A 25,302-nucleotide genomic window follows, 5' to 3' on the forward strand; every position below is an offset into this window, starting at 1 on the left:
TTTCCAAAAACAAGTTCATATGGCGTATAATTTGTTTCAGAATGGACTGTATTGTTAAAACTAAAGCACCAAAATGGTAACCAATAGCTCCATGTGTCAGTATGATTGTTACATTGAATTCTCAAAAATGCACCCAAAGTTTTGTGAGCATTTTCAAGGGCTCCAATTGACTGGTGGTGATAAGCTGTAGAAGATAATTTTTCAATATTAAGAATTTTACAAACCTGTTCCATGGTTGCAGAAATAAATTCTGTTCCCCGATCTGTAGCTATTGTGTCCGGAATACCAAATTTTAATATAAACTCTCTAACAAATGCATCTGCAATGGACACCGTTTCTTTATTTTGCATTGGAATAGCTTGAACAAATTTTGTTAACTCGCACTGCATAGTCAATATATAACAATTACCACTATCGTCTCTATCTAAAGGTCCCACAACATCTAGGTAAATCTTTTCGAATGCCGAGGAAGCCGTTGTTGTAATTTCCATTGGCTCCTTAATGTAACGAAAATATTTAGATTTTTGACATTTCGTACATTTTTTGACAAAATCCTGAACATCTTTGTCGATACTTGGCCAATAGTATCGCCTCTTGATGGTATTTACCATTCTGCGCACTCCAGCATGACCACTGGTAGGCAGTAAATGAAAGTCATTCATAATTAACGTCTTCTCATTGTCATCAGTTATTCTTTTAACACCTCGTAGTATACATATTCGTGGTCCGGACCATTTAGTTACTGTAGTGACCTCGTCACAAACACTTTTAACAAATTCTAAATTATCATCATTTTTAATTATACAAACTTCATTTATACTTATTCTTTCACAAAAATAACTTAATTTCTGCACAAATTCGGCTCGCGAGAATTGCGCCTTGAAATCAAGATTAATATACAATGTCTTTTTACTGTCTAAAAATGCAAAACATTCAAATTCTGCAGTTATCAAGTCATTATCCCTAAATCTTTTTAATTTTTTGCCTTCAATCAAACACATTTCTACTGAATCACAAGGTTTTCTTAATATATCCACAACTCGTGGTTGATCAGGCCAGTTGTTAGTGGAATTATCAAGAGCTTTGTTTTCATCTACATATTTCATCTTATCCTTCTCATTCATCCTTTTCTTTTGCGCTCTAGTCATTACAGCCAATGCTTGCTCATTCATACTCTTAAGCTCATCAGATGTTATGCAAACTCTAGATAAAGCATCTGCCACAACATTGTCTTTACCTTTTAAATAAACAATTTTAAAGTTATATTCTTCTAAAGTTAACCGGAATTTAATTAATCTACTAGACGGATCCTTCATCCCAAAAAGATATAACAATGGTTTGTGATCCGTCATGATGGTAAATTTATTTCCATATAAATATGGCCTAAAATATTTAACAGACCACACTATAGCCAAAAGTTCTTTTTGAATAGTTGGATAGTTCTTTTCTGCTTTATTCAGGGGTCTACTAGCATATGCAACTGGTCTAAGATCCTTATTACATAAAACAGAACCAATAGCAGTACCGGAAGCATCTGTCTGTAAAATAAATTCATGATTGTCTGAAAAATCGGGATATTGTAGAATGGGTGAACTCATTAGTGCATTTTTCAAAAACTCGAAGGCCTGTTGACATTCATTAGTCCAAATAAATGGTACATTTTTTCTACCTAACATATTTAAAGGCATTGCTATATCTGAGAAATGTCTTATGAATTTACGATAATAGTTACAGAAAGCAACAAAACGTTTAACTTCCTCTGCATTTTTAGGTGTAGGATAATTTTGTAGTACTTTAGTCTTTTCGGGATCTGGTAAAATGCCTTTTTCTGAAACCAAATGTCCTAGATAAAGAATTTCTTTCTTTAAAAATTCACATTTTTGGGGGTTTAACTTCAAATTGACTTTTCTTAGTCTTTCCATTACACTTATTAAATTTCGATTATGGCTAGATAGATTTCTTCCAAAAACGATAAGGTCATCTTGATATACCAGACATCTATCGTAAGTTAAACCAGACATTGCTATAGACATCATACGACTAAAAGCACTAGGACTGATCTTCAATCCCATTGGTAAACGTTTCATGCAGTATTGGCCAGTATTTGTAGTAAAAGCCGTTAATTTACGACTACTAGACTCTAAACTCACTTGGTAATAGCCTTGGTGAAGGTCAAGATGTGTAAAATAAATGGCTCCAGTGAGAGTATCTAAAATTTCATTAATATTTGGTAAAGGGAATTTATCGTCGCAAATAACTTCATTCAATTTTCTATAATCTACTACTAAACGCCATTTTTTCTCACTACTTTTGTTATTTTTCTTTGGTACTAATAAAATTGGACTGGACCACTCACTTGTTGACTCTTCTATAATATCATTTTCTAGCATATTTTTAACTTGCTTAGCTATTTCTGGTTTAAGAGCCTGTGGTAACCTATACGGTTTGACGTAAACAGGAGTAGACTTTTGGTTTACGACTATAGATTGCTCATAAATATTCGTTGTTGTTAATTTATCTCCCTCTAAATGAAAAACATCAGAATACTTTGCACATATTGCCTCAATTGATTGCTTCTCTTCTCCGTTTAGATGACTTAAATTTAAATCAGACAACAATGTTTTTACCCTGTTAACATCAATATTGGTCTTATTAAATTGACAGACATTATAATCTCCTAATTTATCTATATCTGGTGTGAAAGATGGAAAACTCACTTCCTTGTCACTAACATTAAGTATCTTGATAGGAATTCTATTATTACTAACTTTTGCTATTGCGTTTGCTACAAACACATCTTTCGCTAATTCTTTACCCCGTATAACAACTTCTCCGTTTATATTCTCACTTACAAAAATAAAATGAACTGATTCTGAACGAGCCGGAATAGTTAAAGCATTTTTCATCCTATCTTGTTCGGAAACGAAATGTAAATTATGTTGCTTATTATTCATAAAGAGTGTTAATATATTTGTATTAATATCTATATTTGCTCTGAATTTTTCTAAAAAGTCTAACCCTATGATTCCATCAGCTCTTAAGGGAAGCGAATTAAAAACTAGAAAATTGTGCTGAATTGTTACATTGCCATTATTTAATAATAAATTTACCGAACCTTGAGACTGTATCTGACCACCTATTCCATTTATCAACGTGTTATCGTTACAAACAACAATATCTTTTGGTAACAACTCACTCTTAATAACTGACAATGTTGCACCCGTATCAATAAGAAAGTAGTATTTTATATTTTTAATATAAAATGTTATGTACTTCGCGTTACCTTGCAATGACAATATAAAATGCTTAAGATCGAAAAAACTGGTCTGATGTACCTATATTATTACTATTTTTACCACATTCACGCACGTCATGTACTTGTTCTACCGGAAAGGCATTTTGGCCTCTTCCGCGGGTCCTTACATACCTGGAACCCCTATTACCTCGTTGATAACCGAAGGACGAGCGATAGTTGGTTCTAAAATTTCCACGGAAACCTCCTCGGTTATAATTGTTACTATATTGGTGTCCGCGAGGGTAATTGTTACCATATTGACTACGGCCAGTATCTCTGTGGTACCTTGATCTTTGTGATCGCCTGACATTGTACGAACAGCGTCCATTTTTAGATGCATATAAAATATTACCTGAAGCTTGAAAAGACGTGCACTCTTCATCTTTTGCTGCTTGTATGGCATCTTTCAAGTTGTTGAAGCCGCGTGCCGAGATGATGGTGCTCAGCCTCGAGCTACGGAGACCATCTGAAAATCGTTTTATAGCAAAGTTTTCGTTAATCGGCTTTAAAACGGAAAAGGTATCTAATTTTCCATCGGCTTGGGTAATTGTCAATTCTGTAAATAACTTTTCTACCTCAGAACCATAGTCCTCAATAGATCTCGAACCTTGCTGAATATTTTGAAGCTGCGTCTGTATAGCCATAAATGATTTCTTAGGTAAAAGATATTTCTTCAAGTCGTCAATTAATTCTTGAATAGTTTTGTATGAGCCTGAAATTCGCAACTTTGCGTTCTCACTCAACCTACCTTTTAAAACGAAATTAATTAATAATACTTTACCTGGGGCGTCCAGCATGCCAGCATACATCTCCACGGAGTCTATTAGGCGCTTGGTGGTGGCCTCAACACCGTCCATTACTGGAATCAAACTACACGCCACCTTAAGATCGAAATCCATTTTTCCTAAATCTGATGTAACTGGAAGAATACACAATTTAACTATTTCCTCGTACTTCTGCTTTATCTTTTCATAAAGATCAATTGCTAATGCCAAGTTAATATCCTTACTTTTTTCTAACAATAAAAATGTTTTACAACAATTTTCGAAAGCGCTCTTTGCTTGTTCTGACTTTGCTGAAATAATATTACCTTTGTATCTACTTTGTCCCTTTTTAACTAAATAATTACGTATTTCTACCAAAAAGTCATAATTTTGTTTTAAAACATCAACCATATTCTTAATCTAGTAATATAATAAGATACATGTAGAACATTCTAAATGAATGCGATAATGCAGCAAAAATGCCCAACGTTGCATTTTGTTTCCGTTCGGTGTCGTATGACTGAGTGTCCGTGCATGATTCTAGCGTCTTTAAGTTTTTGCGTTATGAAATATGATACCGCGTAATTAGTTCACTTACTGATGTTTTACGAAAATACGTCAGAAAATAAAATACACACCACTTAACTATTCACTGTTGCTGATTGTCGGTACCTTCAGTACGTCCTCTGATGGATGATCTGATCCTCTGCATGGTAGTCATCGCGATTTCCTGCTGAATCCATGCGCGGTGGCAGTTCCTGTACAGCCGCAGGCCAAAATACACTGCTACGATTCCAATAATGGCCAAAACAATGTAGGTAACAATGCTAAGCCGCTCCACGTGACCTCCGATACCTTTCATCAAGGCATCATTGTTGCCTCCAGCCGAGCTTTGCGTGAGAAAAACTTGCTCCTTTTCCACAGTTGACCGACACATTTTATTGATTATTAATTTATGCTGAAATAAGATGCTAAAAAAAACTGAAACTCTCAAACTAGACGCTATCCCCTTGGCAGAGCCCATGGCAGGGTCGCCATGAAATGTTGGGGTTCCTAAAGGGGTTGCTTAAAGGAGACAACCACACTAATTGAGAACTATTTAATGACTACAAGACATATAAGATAGACGGTATAATGCAACTCAGCACTACATAAGAGAGTTAACACACTTAATACTATAAAGGACCGTACTCACTATAATTATTACATTTCATGTGATTCAAATTAGGAATTTATTTGTGTTCATTTATTTTATTTATTTGCCTTGCACTTCACTACCTCCAAATATCTCAATCCACTGCTCACCGACCATTCGTTTCAAATATCAAAACAATCATACAAGCCAAAGTTCACACACTGCAAGTTTATTGCAACTCCCTGTCTATCGATCAATGTAAAGTACAGCGCTGTTCCCACCACTATGTAACGTATCGACGTTCAGGGGTTTGGATGACAGATGGCGCTGGCAGCCAATTGAAATGTAACGAACAAATTGTGTTGCAGACTTTGATTTTGTTCTGTTTTTAGTATTTTGGGGTATTTTTATGTATTGAAGATCTGAAAAAGTGGTGTTAAAAGGAAGCTGGTTTGACTCAAGTATTCATATCTTTAAGAATGAATACAACAATAACAAACACCCAGTTAATAATATTATTTTTACCTACACGGTCCTCCACTATTTTTATCAGCATATTTTGTCTCTATCTTCCCTGAATAGTTATTTCTGTATTACGCTTTCCTGAAGGTCATATATTATCTGTGTATAAAAATATAGAACAGTAGATATAGCGCCATACAGACATGCCCGGCTAGCTCAGTCGGTAGAGCATGAGACTCTTAATCTCAGGGTCGTGGGTTCGAGCCCCACGTTGGGCGACAACTTTTTGTTATCTTTTTCTAAAATTAAACTGTGACTAAAGCGTTATTTTGTTAATTGAAGAAGAATGTAGAGGTTTCAAAACAACTAGCAGAAATATTGAATAACAACATTAGTTAAAAAATGGATACTTAGGTTACAAAAACGCCCTCCAACAAAGAGACAGCAAAAATATCTATCGCTATAACAAAACAACCAATCCCAGAAAATTTAATTAAGTACCTCACCACACGCAGAAAAACAAGGCCCTCTGGCCCACTAAACAAAGTTTTTGCACACCAACTCCACTTCCCGAAAACTATCATCATGACAGATTTAACAGACCTTCGCAAACACTAGCAATAGATTCAAACGTTTTACTGCACGAACTTTAAATGAGAAAGCCTTTTATGTTTCTCTTTGGGCCACACTTTTCGGTACTTTGATAGAGTTTTTTCTTTGGCCCCTAGTTACTTTTGGGCGCGAGTTTGTTAGCGATCGAAGATAGTTCCAAAGGGTGTGTAAATAATATGTATTTATGTTTTGGGTCTTCTATATAAAGCCACAAAATTTCCAGTACTATAAGCCTCATTTATTTTGGGAAGTTGGTTAAAAATAGGTTGAGACTTTATTTCTAAACACAGCTTTCAAAGCCCAGAAAATTAAATGATAGTAGTAATAACCGACTGTATCTTTTGCTGTTCATCTAAGACGGTCTAAATTGTATTGGACTACGTCTTGTTATCTATATGTCACTTTATAAAAAATGTAGTTTAAATGAATTGATGGTCTACCTCTAGATCATTGCAAATGTCACTTAACTAAATATTTAAATTAGCCTCTTTAACCTTTCGAGTATCCATCGAAGTTAGTTGACCGCAATAGACTGCAGTCCTTAGACCGTCTCTTGAGATGAAACTCGACCACGGAGTTAATGCTTCAGCTCCGCCGAGCGTCAACTTATAATAGAATGGAGACCAACCAAACTGTAATTTATTTATTTAATTAACATTGAAATATAGCGAGACGATTGGGGAGATAGAGCACAAGGTGAATTTTTGAGTTAAGGTTTTTGAAATTCTTGTCTTGTCTAATAAGAAAATAAGAAAAATGAAGATAGTGAAATTTTCAAAGAAAATATGTTTAGTTTATTACGTGTTAAAAAATGTGTGTTTATTATTAAAAATAGTAGTTTGGCTAACTCAGACACATTATTATCAGAGAATCATGATTAAATAACGTTCGCAATCAGAGTCCTAAGTGATAATTGCAAACTAATTAATTCCTCTAAACATTTGTACTGAAAATGGAAAAACTAAAACGATTCGTTTTCAATCTACATTCACATCAAAACAAAAAGGGAACGTTTAATTTCCTCGCAAAAATACGGGAATTTAAACGGACGATTAACGAACATTTCATTACCTTTAATAATAGATCAAAGAGAGAAAAGAATCGTTAAAATAGAAACCAATTATATTCAATGTACATTGCAAATGGCCTAGGATTTAAGTAGCAAGGATATGTATGATTTTTTACCAGGAATATATTATAGCGTTTCCTATAATTTAACATTTACTACAATTTCTTAAGTTTATAAAATGTTCTTGTAATCTTGAGAATGATGACGTGACGTAGAAGTACTTATAAACATCTCGTAATCTTGTTTAAGATATAGTGGGACTTACAATTAACTTTTCACAGTAAACTTTATTATTATAATTTAAACATGACCTACAAACTTCTATCCAGCAGCAATAAAAGGGTCTGGAAATTAACCCCCTTACTTATAAAAATCTCTAATCACCTTCTAAGCAACATTTTATTGAATCACTACTTAAAGCTTTAAGTAGTGCTTAAATGTTAGTTAAGACATGCTTAAGCAACGTTTATAAGTAAGAATTTTCTTAAACAGCCCTTAAGTATTACTTTTATTTAATTCACGTTTATAAGTAAGGCTGAAAACTTTATCCTGGAACATTGGAAACAATATTCAATTTTTGCGCAATGTTGGTAATACACTGGAGAATTATTAATAAATCAAGCAACTTTCTTGTTTAATGGGGGTATAAAAAATTGCCAATCACCCGCCTTCACCGCTTTGAAACTTCATAATCTCCATTTTAATTCAGTGAGAAGTTTTATCGTGGGTAATGAATTTACAAATCCTTCTGGATTATGTCCCGAGTTTAGAAGTTGGTAACGCTTATTCGGCTCCACTGGTATATAGTGACCTGTTTTATTATAATTTTTTGTATTTCATAAATTTAAAATTATTTATATAGAATATAAAATTATTTTTGCCTTAAAAATAATTTTATAGAGAATATAAAATTATTTTTGCCTGGATTTTTGGATGAAAACATTATTCTTTGAACTGAGTGTAACTTTCTTTCGTGATGGTTTCGTGAAATATTTAGTTGTTAAAATGCGTATCTTATCATTCTCAAAGATCTTCGTAAAAGCAACACAGATCCTCTTTAACTATAGCAACATCAAAAGCTAAGATAAAAAGTCCATTTGGAGCAGCAAAGAATTCCGCAAACTAGCCAATACATTTATGAAGTCAATCTGACAGGATATCCATAACAAGCAAACGCTATTGTGCCGAGCAGAGCTCATTTGACCTAGTTTTTCGTGGCAATTAGATTGTTCGCCCCAGGCTTTGATATATTGATACTTGTACCAACTTTATGAGAATATATCGTTGTTTTGATCAAGGAAGTGCAGTTTTCAAATGGTTGTTTGAGAGTAATCTTCTGTTAATAAGACGGGTTTAATGGATCGTTTGGAAATTGATGTCCAAATTTTGGTTGTCTTTCTTTGTCTGTGGTTACAATTGTTTTGAGGTCTTCCTCAAATAATTATTATTATACAGAGTTTATACTCGCCATTCCTAAGGGTGCTCTATTTTTACAATCACACGGTCTTCCCTGAAATCATTATGGTACCTAAAGAACCACCGTCTTTTGGCAGTCATGTTAGAGCGATATTATGCCCCGTAAGTGGCAATAGATATAAAACCGTTCCAATCTAAAAATCTCCATAATTTTGCCGTACGTGATATCTCAGTTTTTCAAAGTCCAAGAAATCAAAGTGCGGGGGTTGCTATAAATCAAAAATGTAGGATACACACACTTATTCGCAGCCCGACTGAAGGATTTGTTATTCAATTTCCTCTCTCAAGTACTCTGACACATATTTTCCCTATACCTTTGTTATCCGATACGCTCTGAAGGATATCGCCCACATGGGAGCTCACGCGAATCTAATCTCTATATCCATCACGCTAAGGTAAATAATTCCGTCTACAATTTTCTTTTTATTATTTTAAGATAGTTATACTGATACGAGCTATAATTATTGAACTCATGTTGAATGCTTGTGTTTGTTCGAGGATTTTTTCGGCCTTAACAAAAGTCTTTACTTAAATCCTAATATTATTTTCGTCTAGACTTCATTTAAGTCTGTCTAGCTTATAAATGTCTGGAACTTTTTTGCAATGAAATTATATTTATTTTCTTGAGTTAATTTTTGAAGACGTTTTGAAGAGGCAAATTTAATTTGTTTGGTGCCAGTATTTCCTAATCGTTGACTGTCATTTAGTAGGTAATCTCAATTTTTTAGTCACTTAGTTCAGAATTAGATGTCTGAAAAGAATCGTCTTGAGTTTATTTAGAACTTTGTAACGATTCGACTGAGCATTATCCTAAATTAAAAGACCAAAGTTTATTGCAAGTTTGCTTCCTACAAACTTCTTTACGTATTGAGATTAGTGTCTTCTATCGTATAAAGCTTGAGCATATAATAAGTTTACTGTATTCCAATATTACATTACCCAGTACAAGAAGCAAACTTATTGAAGACGCCTAAGAACATCTAAAAAAACTAATAAAAAAGTGGCCTATAAAAATGACAGTGGATCACATAAAACGGTTCAGTTTATACTGTTCTTTATAAACAAAGTTCTGACAAAGACGGGTGTACTCAGTGATAACATAAAGTTAGTGGCCTTTTTGTGTGGCCGAAAGTGTAATTGATAGGAGCATGTACCTGAAGTACCTATTCAGTTATTTGTAAACTGCTGGCCAAACAATTTGGGTTAACAAACAAAATAATGAGTTACTATTACTGAGTGGTTTATTATTTAATTATTTTTTATAAATACAATAAATTATACAATGTTTAATAAAATGAACTTATGTAAGACTATCCCAAACTTATCTAGTCTGAGCTTCAAGCAGGAGATCTTTATATGTCCATACTTACGTACATACGTTTGTAGCTTCAAGGTACGTATAAACGCCACACGAACTTGGATCTTGGATGGAAACGGAAATTGAAAAGCGAGGACAGTTCAAGCTTGACCCAATCAGGCTGCTTGATAAGCTTTTGTTGACTTAATGGTGAAATTGAATAAAATCGGCTTTTAAATCGTTCGTGAAGCTAACTTTAGTTAAGCAAAAGAATAAAATATAAATTAGTTGAAGGTACACCAAAAGACTGTCTTTATGTAAATATCATTTCGGTATTTTTATGCGAAAGTTGAATTAGTAAAAAACAAAAATGTTTTAAAATAATATATAATAACATGTGTGTATGGTGCAAATTCTTAAAACTGACTCATTATCATTGCATTCAGGTGTAAACAACATCTCATCCGCAGAGTACCAAAAATATAAATGTATAAAATGTCAAGACTAATTTCAAAACCTGAATATTCAAGCCAGACCTATTGTAGACTTCTACCTAAAACCATTTACCCAACCCTTTAAATTCTATATAAAAATATAAAAATCACACAGTAGTCCACAATATTTTAGCGAAACGGTCACATTAACTAAATAGCTTATAATCCTGGTCTTCCCTTCTAGTCGTTAACCGCGGAAAATGACACTTTCACGTGTCATTTCAGTTACCTGAAATGCTTCATATTGTTCAAGAAAATTCATTATGTTTTATGATTCGTTACTATAATTTCTTAGTGTGCTAAGTATGAATGTGGAAGGATGGGGAGGCAGAGGTAGACCGAGGAAAAGATGGATTGATTGCCTGAAAGAGGGTTTGCAGAAGGGAGTGGATGTAAGTATGACGTCTGACAGAGAGGAATGGAAGAAAAAGACATGTTGCGCCGACCCCAAATGACTAGGGAACAGGGCAGGAAGATGATGATGACTATAATTTCTCAGTAGCATTATTGTAGGTCAAGGTTGCTGGGAAGCAGTGGTTGCGAGTTGCTGAAGATCAAGCAAAGCGGCGATCCTTAGGGGTGGCCTTTGTCCAGCAGTGGATGTCTTTAGGCTGACACGATAATAATACTGTTGTGGACAAATTACGGGTGCATAGAAGTGAGTTGAAGTGAAGTGATGTTTGAGTACATTACAATGACTTTAAACTACCATTTTATGTGGAAAGAATACAGTTAAGTATACAGAAAATATGCATTCGACAAAATTTTCTACATATTTATACTTTACTAGCTGTTTCCGGTGCTTTCACCCGCGTTTCGAGGAAACAAAGGTCACGGCGAGTTCATAGCGGGCGCGAGCGCACAGCGCTATCGCGTTGCGCGGCATGTGCGTTTTGTGGTGATTATGTATTTTTACGGACAGTCCCGTAACTTAGCAAGCTTATAACTTTGTGATTTTTCATGATACGGTTTTGAAATTTCGTACATAGATTCTTTACATAAAAATACTAGATAGGTGTATCAGGTTTCGCATAAACAAAAAATAACGTTGTATATCATCCATCGATCAAGTCCATTTAATTCAGATGAGTAGTTTTAACGTAAAAGCCGGACATACAGAGTTACTTTCGCATTTATAGAATAACGTTTATTACAAGTTATTTTGCTTCGTCATTTGGATTTACCCAAAATTCGTTCAATAGGATGAATAAAACAACATGCCTACGTGGTATTTGACGGCCCAGAAGGCATTGTTTGAATTTAATATGGCGTAAATATGCACATTTGTACTGCTCTGAAAGCTTGAACACTAGTATTTTGGAGCGGAATATATTTCTAAAGGATGTGTATCATATATCATATTATCTCGTTCCAAAACTGGGTCGAAAAGTTATAGTGCTATAGTGCTTTTAGACTTGTTTCTTTCATCTAAAAACTTTTTCTAAGTTCAGATTTCTGCTAAATTTTATCATTATTTTCGCCAATTTCATACAAAAGTTCAGTTTTTTTCTCTTAAATATCAGTTAGATTTCTTCGCACATTAAGGTGTAAAAACAAAATAGGCTTATAATCTTGGCTAAAATTAAAGTCGTTTTTGGGAGCCGTAAAAAAATAAGTACGCGAGTAATCATGTAGGTAATGTTATTTCAGAAATCTACTCGCTTTTTATGATGGCTGTTATTTTTAGGAGCGTTCTGAGGTTAAAGTAATAAGTGTATGAAAATATTGAAGACGATAAAGTATTCTGAAAAAGAAGTGATAGTCTATACACACGTACATAACACGAAATTGAATACTATAAATGTTATATAAGTATCTCCTGCTTGGTTAGAAATAAAGAATCATAAAAGAATGCTAATGAATTAGCATTTCCTTTTCCTCAATGCAAAATCAAATCAGCAACAAAATAATTTAGTGCTAGAAATACTATATCAAATTACACGTAATAATCTTAATCTTTATAAATCATTTAAGTACCATATAAAAACGTCAATGAAAAAGTATGTACCGGTAACCACCGTGCCACGAAGAAGGATATTACGTAAGGATCGATGGAATCCAGCTTTAAGTTATTCTAGGACTTAACGGACTTCAGGAAAGCCTTATAATGTAGGTAGTGCAGATATCCGATACGATGTCTTAATCGTATTTCGATATAACATGAAAAAGATCTCTTGCCCTTCTTTGAACATAGTGAAAACTCTTTTTGTTTTGTTTTGAGGTAGGCATTAGACAACCCCTCTCTCTGTGAATGCAGCTTGAGAGAGTGTCAGACTCCTACTGAGTGAAACCAACTTTTTCGAACAATACCGCAGCCCTGATAGATGGTAAGGAAACATGGACTTACAAATTCTAAAATCTCATTTGCCTATCAAACGTGCTCCTAACGACACCCACTTGATCCATTTTTTTATAACGTTTACTTCTGTCTCACAAATCTTACAATCATAATTTTTATCTCCACGTCTTGTATTTTTAATACTTTTAATAACGTTATAAACACTTTTTTAACTGTTGAACTTACTACGCTCAGCACGTACTCAAGTTAAATCATTTTATCAAAGCAAGCGACGAACTTCAAACGATTTTAAATTCTAAAAGAGTTTTTAAAGGAAACCGTTTGTAAGATCTCAAGGGAGATTTGTCTAACATAGTGAAGTCAGCGAAAATAATGTACTCTGCTGCGATTTGTCTTTAGCGGCAAAAAATTGGAAATGTCTTGGTTTGGATTGGATCATGAAGATTTTTGATATCGTAAATCAGCTTAGGTCAAAATGGAACAAGTTCAAAATTGATTTCAATTAATAGGACTATTATAGACTAGCTAGACAGTCCACTCGTGACCAAAAGGCTGGCCTATACTTCGGTCAAAGAATATGCATTGCCATTCAGCGTGGCAATGCAGCCAGCCTTTTGGGCACGATCCCCGCTGACAGCGATGGGGATGAGTTTTTTGATACATAGCTTTTATTTCTCCTTTTTTTTATTTTTGTAAATATGTAGATTAGGTAGGATATATAGGTTTTTTACTAGAATAGTTTGAAATTTGAATTGTAAAAATAATTAAATAGCAAACCTTAAAAAAAAAACTTAATTTAAATGAATTTGTCTTACAAATTACTTACAAATCTGTGAAGATTTATTAACACAATTTCAAGACAACCCAAAAAATAAACCTTAAACTTTGACATTTAAACTTTGGACCTACTTAAACACCGTGCAAAACAAAAACGCCCACGAGAATTCTAAGTAATTAGCCATTCAAACTTCAAGGCCTAAGTCTCAAGTTCATTAAACAACTAATTTCCTAACAACTGCTCTCGGCCGTGTTAATAATTCTGTGTAATGCTGGTCTTGGCTCGGCTGAGACCTAGTTGGAGCTATCAACGCGTATTTGGTCTAGTCGCACAGAATATCAGTTGATAGTTCTGGGATTAGCGTTGTTCCCAACAGGGTATATAGGGCTGCCAGTTTTGGTATAAATCCTGTTACGTTTTACGGTAGAATGGCTAAACAGGTGTTTTAAAAACAGAGATGGTAGTTTCTTGAAGATTTGGAAGCAGTATTATAACATAACTTGTTGAAAGTATGGCATAAAAAATTAAATGGAAGTACGAGAAATCCTTTTTGATGGCTAAACAGCACTTTTTTTACTAATCAAGTGGAATTAAGTCAGTCGCTCATTATAACGCAAGTATTAGGGGTTTGTCCCCTAATCAGTCAGTAATCCAATAATCAGTCACCTACCATCTCATATCTCTATTGTCTCTAGGCTACCATCTCATCTCAATTGACATACCTGATTTAAACAATTAGGTATACACACTGAGTAACTTTCCCATTTAGAATATTAGTTAGGCTTCCAAAAATGTTTCCACAACCCTATCGAATGGTTACTCGTATCGATGAGTTCCGACTCCTTTGGGTGTCGTTTAGGCGACCAAATTAGCTTATGTACACATACCTACGTTCGAGGGTCGTCTGCCAAGTTCCATACTAATAACCTATGCACGGAAATTATGAGTTACGAGCACAAAGGGTCCTCTGACTTTCAAGGACTGAAGGACTAATGGAATTACGTTTTAAATAATTATTAGCTCAATGACAACTTTTATAAAGAAAAGTAGCATAGATAAATCATTGTAGGCAGGTTAGATAAATCAGTTGCGAGCTACTTAAATGATGAACTAATTTAGAAGGCTATAAAGATGGCAAAAACTCCAAAGATCTCGAGACTATAAATATGTTTTTCTAACTTAAAATGATACTGGTCTTTCCATCCGCAAAATAGTCGTATACCTATTATAACGCCAGGTTTATCCTCACAATCTATTTCAGGCAATTACTACGTACTCATTAAACATACAACTAACTAGGTAATATAATAACGCCTACATGTTCCTCATGAGAATAAACCAACTGATGAAAATAATCTTACTCTAACACAGAATAATATTTGGCCCTTGATTTGCTCAGTTAAAGAAAGTTAGCAATAAAACTTGTAGTTACGATATCTTTTACTAATTTGATTGACGAAAGTTCGGCTTGGATATAAAAATATGTGGATACTATAGTTTTTATAGAAAGGAGATAATCTATTTGTATGTAGGTATTATTGCAGAAAGACTAAAAAGGAAAAGTTTAAGAGAAAATTTAATCAACATTCCTACCTCAATAAAAATAGATTTCAATCTTATTAAAATAAAGCTCAGATTGAGTGAAAAACTATCAAAAGAAAATATTAAGTTTAGCAAAGAACTTCATTGGAATTATGCAGGCAACTTACGAATTAATTTTCAAATGGAGTTTTCCTTTCGGTCAAAATTTTTTGAATTAAATTGCCACGAACATCGGGAACTTTTTTAATAAAATCCAAAAGACAGGTGGCCAGTCGACTGATTTATTGACTTTTCTTTACTATTAGAAATTTTCAATCTTCTGTATAGTAATGCGTCAAGAATTAATAATGTTGAAAATTGGCTGTTGGCTTTATGTTGTTACGATATTAGGTAGGCGATTTTGTAATTATATTATGAATCAGTTTTATGTTGGTTGAAATATACGTAGCGTAGGTCGACACGCAATCTAAAATATAATGTATGCTTTTATATAATTGCTCTCTGTTTAGAATTTTGTTTTTGTTTGATATATTGAAATATCTCTTCTTGTAAAGCACTGGTACTCAGCTGAATCCGGTTAGACTGGAAGCCGACCCCAACATGATTGGGAAAAGGCTCGGAGGATGATGATATTGAAATATCTCATTATTTACAATAAAATCAAAGCAAAGAAAATATAATCTTGCCTGTTTTAAACACAAATATTAGCATTACTCGTTCTAAGTTAAATTTGAAAATGTGTAAAGTTATAACTTCACATGTTAACTTTGGTCTTGGTACTGAAAGTTAAACTTACTCACTTGTTGAATTTATGTGAACTTAATTAAGTAGCTTTCTATGTGTGCGTAATAATCTTGGTAGTACGGTTATGAGGCTAAGTTTAAAGTACGTGATAATCTGTAGATTTAACTGTCGGTCGTTAATCGAACAATCGTAGTTCACTGTTGAGGATGTAGCTTTGGGTTTATATCAATGGCTTTAGGATTAAATCCACAGGAAGAAGTATTCATATACCTAAGCCCTTATTGATTAACAGTGTAGTTATTCCAAGTTTGAACATATGAAAATGTATGGTTATTCCTTTGTTTTTTCCTGGCGTACATGTGCTGTTTTTATCCGCATTTATCAATAAGGTCCAACCATGCAGACCATCAGTGCTCGAGACTCAGGACGTTTTCAAACCACGGTGACTAAATGTGATCAGTGCAAACAAAAAATCGACACTTTAGTATTTATCTAGGAATCGAAGATAAAACAGCAAAGCGGTTTTATGTATTTCAATTTGTACGTGTTTATATCCTCAATTTTGTATGCAATAAAGACAGTTCTATTCACTGATGACCACTAGATTAACCAGGCAGCCCTCTCTAATTCTTTTAAATACCATACTCATTGTGGCTCAACCCTCTGACGCGGCCAAAAAGTTTAATTTCTGTTCGTTCACGATCTCCCAGAGTGACTGGCTGTAATCTATATGTTCGATACACGGAGTATAGAGTTAATGGAATGGGCATTTGTTGATCACTTTTTTGAGTAGGTATATGTCTGAATGAGTTTCTTTACTTGGAACTGTAATTTAAGCAATTTGATTAGATTATATCGACTTTGAGTGAGAGGTGGATATGTCATGGGGCTGCGGGTTGTTCGAAAGAGATACCGCGGCCCTGGTACATAAAAGGCCTATGACGGAACACGACGATTTTAGTCAGTAAGAGTCTGACACTCCCTCACCGCTGCTAACCCACAGCGGGAGGGGTCATTTGATGATTTTACGTCGATAAAAAAAAAGGTGGATATGTCATATATACATGAACCAAATCAACCAAGAAAGAGGCTTAAGAAATAAAGATTAAATGCAGTAGATGGCAATTCCTAAAACAGTGGGCTTTTTTGCATATTTTTGGTAAATGTTTTTTGCTAAAATCAAGGTACTGACAATTTTTAAATAATTGCATATCTGTCATGTCCATTTGACTTTATTAAGAGCCTAGTGCTGTGGCCTTTCCAATAAGAACTCGAACATCCATTTTCTCTATATATCTATGTTCGGATAACATTACTTATGTATTCCGCGTTGGCTCATTAGGACAATGACCATCATTCTTTTAGCTTCGATTGTCCGAATGTATGTGTTTACGAAAGTTTATTATGGATGAACGGTCCGCCATGACAATTATAATGTAAATGTGTTGAAACCTTTAATGGTAGCACATACTTAAGTATGTTACACGTGGTTGTAAAGTTTCTATAGGTCTTGTAGTATTTTAAGGGCTTTGATTATATATATGTCTAGATGTAGCGTCGAGTGCGCGCAAGCGTGGAAAAAAATGTCGATGTACTATTCATCGACAGGAGCTTTCCCGTCAATCAGAACAGATCGTGCCGCTTAACTGTCAAAACGTATTACGCGCGCTAACTAAAATACAAATAACAGAGATAAAATGACGACATGTGCAATTAAAGTCTGCCGGAATTATAAACGAAGGCTAAAAAGTGCCAATAACATCACCTATCATCGGTAACTGAGACAGAAAATAAATATTTGTTTTTTGTAATTATGTTTACTAAATCACGCCATATTGTATCAGTGTTGCCAGTTTCTGTTTTTCATTTTCCCAACTTCAAGTGTTTATGTTATGTATAAAGGATATTTTTTTAAGCATTGCGCAAAAAAATAATAGGTATAATTTCTATTTTTATTGCTCGGATAGACATTTTCTGATTCTCCAAAATATTATCTACTATTATTTGATTAGTAAATTATGGTCATCAACATTACGTAACATCATTTTTTTTAGAATTCCAAGTAATCCTATTGTTAGGAGTCAGTGGATAGACCGCATTAAAAAAAGCCGCGGAGATGCGATGTGGACACCAATAAAAAATACCGTAGTGTGTTCCGATCACTTCCGCAGCAAGGACATGAGTACTGTCGACAAGATAGGGCGCCGAAGACTTACAGAAGGAGCAGTGCCAAGCAAGGTTCAATTTTCTATAAAGTTATATTTAAACCGAATAACACTATGTATACAAACTTATTTAATTAGCCTTTTTTTTTTTTCATTATTTATGGGAGAATCATAGAAGCTGGTATCATTATTTACGTCAACGCGCAGTGTAAAATGACATCTACACGCATACATGCATAACAATTTTGTCTCTGCTTCTTTGTTGGGATTGTATGGTGACACTCCATCTAGACATATAGATATATAATCAAAGTTAAAGGGCATTTTTATCAAAGTAGTGGAATACCTGCCCGCTCTGTCGCACAGCCATTCGCAATCCGCTAGTGTGATAAGTTCTCTCTTTCACTCTAAGGTTGGCTGTAAGAGAACTCAACACTGGGTTAAGCTCGCTGTTGTGCGTAATCTCTCTGTTTTCAGTGTGTCAAAATGTATTTATGTGTGCAATATAGAATAATAATAAGAAAAATGGTGCTAAACGATATCTGTAAGTACTTTTCTTATTTTTTTCAAAAATACATACGTGATTTACAGTCAGATTATAATAAAAAGCTTTAAATAAATAAATACCAAAGAGTTATATCGGGTGTGTCGTTCACAATCACATTAAATGAAATGCGTTAATATACTTGTTAATATATGTCGATTACCACAAAGAAAAAATTAAAATAAGTAAAAATAAAAAAATGAATTTTTCAAACAAAGTAAATAGAATAAAAATGTGCGAAAATTAGAACACGATAAAAAAGTCAGTCATTACAAACAACTGAAATTCTCCCTTGAAAACTGATAGCTGTCAACTGATCAAAACATTGGATACTCCTAACTTTATCTCTGCTTTACACATGATGTTGTAAATTATAAAAACGAAAAATTACTCCTGTGGTTAAACCACTGAATGGATTGGGTTATTTTTTTTACAATTCGCCATAGAATATCATAAAGTATATGCGATAGGATTTAATGTGATTGTGAACGACACACCCTGTATGTAAAAGCCCGAAATAGACACGATTCATATAAAACTCATTTAATTTCAAACGTTTAAAGCGAAGTATACATTAAACATTATGTTTTGAGATAATCGTAACTCAGGTGAAATGAGCATTGCAAGCTTCATGAAAAAGGTATTTCAGATACCTTTTTGGGCCTGTGAACATCAAAGACAGGATCAAATATCAAAAATCTGTGTGGCCAAGTGGGTTTTTGGGTTTTGAAATTAATTGGATAATTCTTTGATGTGATGATTTCTATTTTTGTGATAATTAATTTAATGTGTTTGTTCTTTGTAAATAAGGTAATCACGAATACTTTTGCACTTAAAGAAAATATAGGTTAACTTACATAGACAACAATTATGAGGTGACCAGGTCTTGTAGACAAGCCAAAAAAGTATTGATTGAAAATTACATATCTTGTCAGCGCAACGACAAAGGTAATATTTTATTCAAGACTCAAGAAAAGGATGGTACGGCCAAGGCCGCTTTGCTCAAGACTTGGCTGGGACACTTCCGTGCCCCGACATTAAAAAATGATTTCTCGCCCAACGTGGGGCTCGAACCCACGACCCTGAGATTAAGAGTCTCATGCTCTACCGACTGAGCTAGCCGGGCATGTCCTATCTTTATCATAATATTCAGATATGTCATAAACTGTTCTAAAGTCTCTCAGCAAAAAATCGTTTTTTATAATGTTGTGTGACATTATTCTTTTGTTGAAGAAAAAATTTACTAAATTCTACCATTTTTCATTTTGGCTTTTTAAATCTACTATTTCTACCCGGGACGAAAGGACCAAAAGTTTTTCGCCCAACGTGGGGCTCGAACCCACGACCCTGAGATTAAGAGTCTCATGCTCTACCGACTGAGCTAGCCGGGCATGTTTAACTCTAGTTACATTTAAAGATCTGTTGTTCGTAGGTCTCCTTGTAATCTACGGTTTCATAAAAAAAAAACATAGTACTTATATTCATTTTCTTTCAACGCCTAAGTTTTTTTTCTTACATTGGGCAAAAATGTGAGATTATGTAACAGTAAGACTTTTATAATTTGGATGATTAGTGCAAAATTATTTTTGCTATATGCAGCTAGGATAAAAGGACCAAAAATATCGCCCAACGTGGGGCTCGAACCCACGACCCTGAGATTAAGAGTCTCATGCTCTACCGACTGAGCTAGCCGGGCATGTCCACAAATGCTGTATTGCCATAGCTCATGCTATTTTTATTTGGTCGATTTTTACAATAGTCATTTTTGTTTGATAGCAAAACTATAATAATAGTTTTATTTGTGTTTCAAACTAAAAAGAATGTAATAGAGATAAGACCTTGGCCTAGTAACGGGATAATTTTGGCAGATAGCAACAAAACTGGCACGTCAATATCACTCAGAATTTTAAACAAAACCTATATTTTTTAATCCATCGAACACAAAAAAATAAATCGTATTCTATTTTTAAACCAATAAAACCTACTTCCATTTAGCAAGCTACACCAATACTGTAAAAATACTGGCTACTTTACATGGAGCACAGTGCGTTGTCCAACACCCAATTGGCTCGCTTTAATTACTCACTATTTTACACAAACAGGACTGTTTATTCCTTATGCGGTCTTTCGGTCCGCGCGTACATTTTTCCTCATTAAATTTAAAGCGGGCAACATTTTGCATTTCGACCGCGTACATTTAGCTGCCGTAAATTTGGCCACCGCAACGCACAGGTGACTTTGTGTATGTGCTATATTTTAGTGTCTTCTGTGGCGTATGTTACGTTGTATTACTTAACTAATTGGATACCGCGGTTCCATGGGAGCACTAGTTCCCAGCTCGATCAAAATTATCATTCATCAGGTTCAAAATCCGTCTTGATTTCCATTCTAGCTTGAACGTGTAACAAACTTATACAGAAACAAACTAAATCTATGCCAATACGGTGATGATGACATTAAAAGTGCCTAATCTTAAGAAACGATTGAAAGGATTTCAGTTAATTCTATTCAACAATAGAATCAAATACAAAACCAAAATATCCCTCAGTAATATATCCGAAGTTAAATGTGCGCACAACACCGAAGCTAGTTGAATATTAACCTACCAACACGTGTAAAAACTTTAAATTGTCCATTAGGGAATAATTTTAATAGTATTACAACCCAAACTAATTAACAGCGGGTTGTTTGAAAGGTCTAGATTAATTATGCTAGTTTGTAATTCTAACCTAATTTGTCTAAACACGAATTTTAATAAAACCCATTATAAATTGCTGATAAATTTTGATATATTGTACCTGTTTAGTATGCTGTATGTACCTATAGTCGTACAAAAACATTGATTAGTTAGTTTGTTTCCGTGTTTTTACTTGCACTATGAGGAAGTAGGTACTGTAGAGTAGGTAGAAACTCTTTTATCGTAAGGTTTAATTCATTTTATTTGTTTTATTCTTATCATCATCATCTGCCTAGCCTTTTCCCGGCTATGTTGGAGTCAATTTCCAGTCTCACTGAATGCAGTTGAGTATCACGGTTTTACAAGGAACAACTGCCGATCAGGGCCCCGATTCTCCTAATTTTACTTAAGCGTCATACGATTCACGTTCGACTCGATTCGACTGAGGTCCAATCCCGACTCGATTACGATTGAAGCGTATGTGGCATTCCGCTATTTTTTCTTTGAAATAAACATTTTTATCCTTTTCTGTCATTCAATAATGAATCATTTTGTCTGCAAATGATTTACGATTGCAAAATGATTGTACAGCAAACTACCGTATAGACCAAAATCACCAAAATAGCAGACCAATCGCACACCAATCAAATGTCAATCGAATACGATTGGTCTTTTATTAGTAGCAGAATGCCCGATATGGTTAAAACTGCTATTGCGATCATATTCGATTCGATTTCTATTCGATTTTGACAATATTAACTTAGGAGAATCGGGCCCCTGACCTCCTCAACCCTGGGTTATTGATTACCTAGGTTAAGTAGCTACCTTAATAAGTAACCGGATAAATTATAAATTAACATAATTTCGTTACTATTAAATTTACATACATTGTGGTACTAAGGTAAAATTTTTACCAATAACGCTAAAGTGTTGATTTACTATCATGATGTCGGATCAAAGGACATGGATTAGTTATACTCCGTTTAAAATAACATTAGAAATTTAAGTAAACCTTTTTTACTGTTTGTTCAACCGATTTTGACTTCTATTGCGTTAGTAATATGATTAATGGCGGCTGCAGTAAATACTTGGTATTGTAACCACTATTTTGCTTTCATTTCCGTTCTTTTGTCCACGGAATAGAAGTCAAAATCGGTTGAACAAACAGTAAAAAAGGATTACTTAAATTTCTAATGTTATTTTATATGGAGTATAAGTAGTAAAAAGACCTTTCAAAGCAATAATTATTCTACGTATAAACAATTCCAACACTCAGGTAATAAACTTAATTCTGCCTCACTAATGAAAAGAGGAAACCATAAAATGTATTCAGTTACATAAAAGTTTTTGGGTTTTGTTCAAATTCTGTAATGTTTTAAGTTCTATTAACCGTGTTTTTATCTCTTCTTTCTTATGGTTTTATCCTGCATTTATAAATTAGAGTAGGTACATTAGTTATGTCCAATTATTATCAAAATTTTTCGCTTTGCCAGAGCCTGGATAGAAAGCTTATATTCTTATTTCTCGCTGTAACATTAAGGGTGTTGATTGGAGCTTGTTTATTAATTCCTTATTTTCTGCTACCAACGATTGGTGTATTAGTCTTTGTGTGGTAGTATATATTTATTAACATTTATAACAATAACCACAACGTAGCCAAAGGATCTATAAATGATTTGAAAAAGACGTATGATTTTGAAACTCAAATCCTTGAGGATTAATAACAACCAAATCATTAATTTATAAAAAAAAAAGCCGTTTTCCCGCGGTTTTACCCGCGTCCCGTGGTAGCTACCTACTGCCCGTACCAGGATAAAATATAGCCTATGTTACTCGTGGATACTGTAGCTTTCGAATGGTGAAAGAATTTAAAAAAACGGTCCAGTAGTTTTTGAGCTCATTCAAACAAACAAAGTTTTCCTCTTTATTAGTTTACATAAAACACAATTTTTAAAGGAGATTTTAGAGATTTTAGAGAGAAATTAGTTTACATAAAACACAATTTTTATCATTTTTCATTAAACAATTTGCAAATTCAAAAAATAGATTAAAAACGGTATCAAACTAAAAACAAATATTTACATTTAATACTCATGGAGTTATTTCAAAGGACCATTTTACTCTGATCACGATTCATTATGATAACTTAGTTAAATAAACGACTAAGTACAGTTATTTATCGAAGTTAATTACTTTAATTTACCTTTGACCTATATCTCTAAACGTACCTATCAAGTATATAATTTGAGATAGAATTTTCTATTAAGTTGAACTATCTAATAACAAGTTGAAGCCAAAACTAAATTGACATTTTGTCATAAAAAGTCTATTTTATTTCATTTTCAGTAAAGCAATTTCGTATACTTTTTTTACTATTGTTGCTAGGCGAGCGAATCAAATTCTTCACAAAGGCCAAGTCGTTAACAAAAGATGTATTTTTAAATTCGTTCTAAATTGCTTCAGTTTTTATTAAAAGAAAAGTGAAACTAGAACCAATACCGAATCGTTATTATCTACGTAGGAGAATATGCCCGGCTAGCTCAGTCGGTAGAGCATGAGACTCTTAATCTCAGGGTCGTGGGTTCGAGCCCCACGTTGGGCGAAAAACTTTTGGTCCTTTTATCCAAACTGGAAATTAAATAAAAACATCTTTTGCACTTATCATTCCACTTAGTTATGAATCCTACTATTAAAGAACATAAAACGTTATCGAGTAACGTAAAATAGAATTGGGTGATGAATTAAGGTTATGGCACATTATAGCGGCACCGCAACAGCACGGCTCCACACCAGCATTTAAGTCGTCATTCAGTTTAGAGCATTAAATCGTGTATATTATAATATATAAATTTCGTAATGTCAAAATGAAAAAGCCAACGGCGAGCAGTCAGCGTGCTTGCCGCTTCCACACAACTCGACTCGCCGCCCGCGTGCTGCAAGCGAGCGGTCCTCATGCGTACAGAGCGCCGACGGCGTGCTAATTGCGCGCCGACTCCGAGCCGGCAGCGAAACAACGTCATTACGTCGTGTTCAATCATAACATCAATCATAATCGTCTTAAAATAATATTGAGTTTGCGGTGACAGCAAGCTTACACCTCGCGGCCGGCGCGCCGACGGCGAGCGGACGGCGAGCGGACAGCGCGTGGTTGGCGCGCTGGCAGCTAGCCGTAGTCTTAATTCGAGGCGACGCCGTGCTGCAGCCATGCTGTTGCGGTGCTGCTATAATGTGCCACAAGCTTTATTTGTTGTTTTTTTTTTACATGGAACTGTAGGCCAAATGTTACATTATCATTAACAGGTCTTTAAATATGACTCCAGCCAAACATGCCCGGCTAGCTCAGTCGGTAGAGCATGAGACTCTTAATCTCAGGGTCGTGGGTTCGAGCCCCACGTTGGGCGACAAATTTTTGGTTCTTTCGTCCCTGGTAGAAATAGTCGAGTTAAGCCAAAATAAAAATACTGGAATTTAGTACATTCTTCCTTCAACAAAAGAATAATGTCACAAAACATATAATTTTTTTTTGCTTGGAGACTATGGCACAGTTTATGACATGTTCGAATATTATGCTGGTGACGGGACACGGCCGGCTAGCTCAGTCGGTAGAGCATGAGACTCTTAATCTCAGGGTCGTGGGTTCGAGCCCCACGTTGGGCGTCATTTTTTACAATAAAGTAGAACAACAATTTGAATGATTTTGTACAGCAATTACACACAAATACGTAAAGGGAGTAGCTAGTATTTTCTTATCTATACTAATATTATAAAGCTGATGAGTTTGTTTGTTTGTTTGAACGCGCTAATCTCAGGAACTACTGGTCCGATTTGAAAAATTCTTTCAGTGTTAGATAGCCCATTTATCGAGGAAGGCTATAGGCTACTGTTTATCCGGGTTCGTGCAGAGGTTTCTACGGGAGGCGGGTGAAACCGCTGGCAGAAGCCAGTGATT

The 25,302-nt window shown here is 34.5% G+C and overlaps 7 non-coding genes across 7 annotated transcripts; 4 read left to right on the top strand and 3 right to left on the bottom strand.

The window, feature by feature from the left end:
• The first annotated feature begins 5,861 nt into the window (after positions 1 to 5,861).
• On the top strand, positions 5,862 to 5,934 carry Trnak-cuu. The gene has a single exon. It is a non-coding gene; the product is annotated as a tRNA-Lys (tRNA).
• Positions 5,935 to 19,729: 13,795 nt separating this feature from the next.
• On the bottom strand, positions 19,730 to 19,802 carry Trnak-cuu. Its single transcript has one exon. It is a non-coding gene; the product is annotated as a tRNA-Lys (tRNA).
• A 192-nt stretch (positions 19,803 to 19,994) lies between these two features.
• Trnak-cuu lies at positions 19,995 to 20,067 on the bottom strand. Its single transcript has one exon. It is a non-coding gene; the product is annotated as a tRNA-Lys (tRNA).
• Positions 20,068 to 20,299: 232 nt separating this feature from the next.
• Trnak-cuu lies at positions 20,300 to 20,372 on the bottom strand. Its single transcript has one exon. It is a non-coding gene; the product is annotated as a tRNA-Lys (tRNA).
• Positions 20,373 to 23,882: 3,510 nt separating this feature from the next.
• On the top strand, positions 23,883 to 23,955 carry Trnak-cuu. Its single transcript has one exon. It is a non-coding gene; the product is annotated as a tRNA-Lys (tRNA).
• A 726-nt stretch (positions 23,956 to 24,681) lies between these two features.
• Positions 24,682 to 24,754, top strand: Trnak-cuu. Its single transcript has one exon. It is a non-coding gene; the product is annotated as a tRNA-Lys (tRNA).
• A 183-nt stretch (positions 24,755 to 24,937) lies between these two features.
• On the top strand, positions 24,938 to 25,010 carry Trnak-cuu. The gene has a single exon. It is a non-coding gene; the product is annotated as a tRNA-Lys (tRNA).
• Positions 25,011 to 25,302: the final 292 nt, after the last annotated feature.

Source organism: Helicoverpa zea, chromosome 24 (assembly GCF_022581195.2).
Source record: "Helicoverpa zea isolate HzStark_Cry1AcR chromosome 24, ilHelZeax1.1, whole genome shotgun sequence".
NCBI classification, from domain to species: Eukaryota; Metazoa; Arthropoda; class Insecta; order Lepidoptera; family Noctuidae; genus Helicoverpa; species Helicoverpa zea.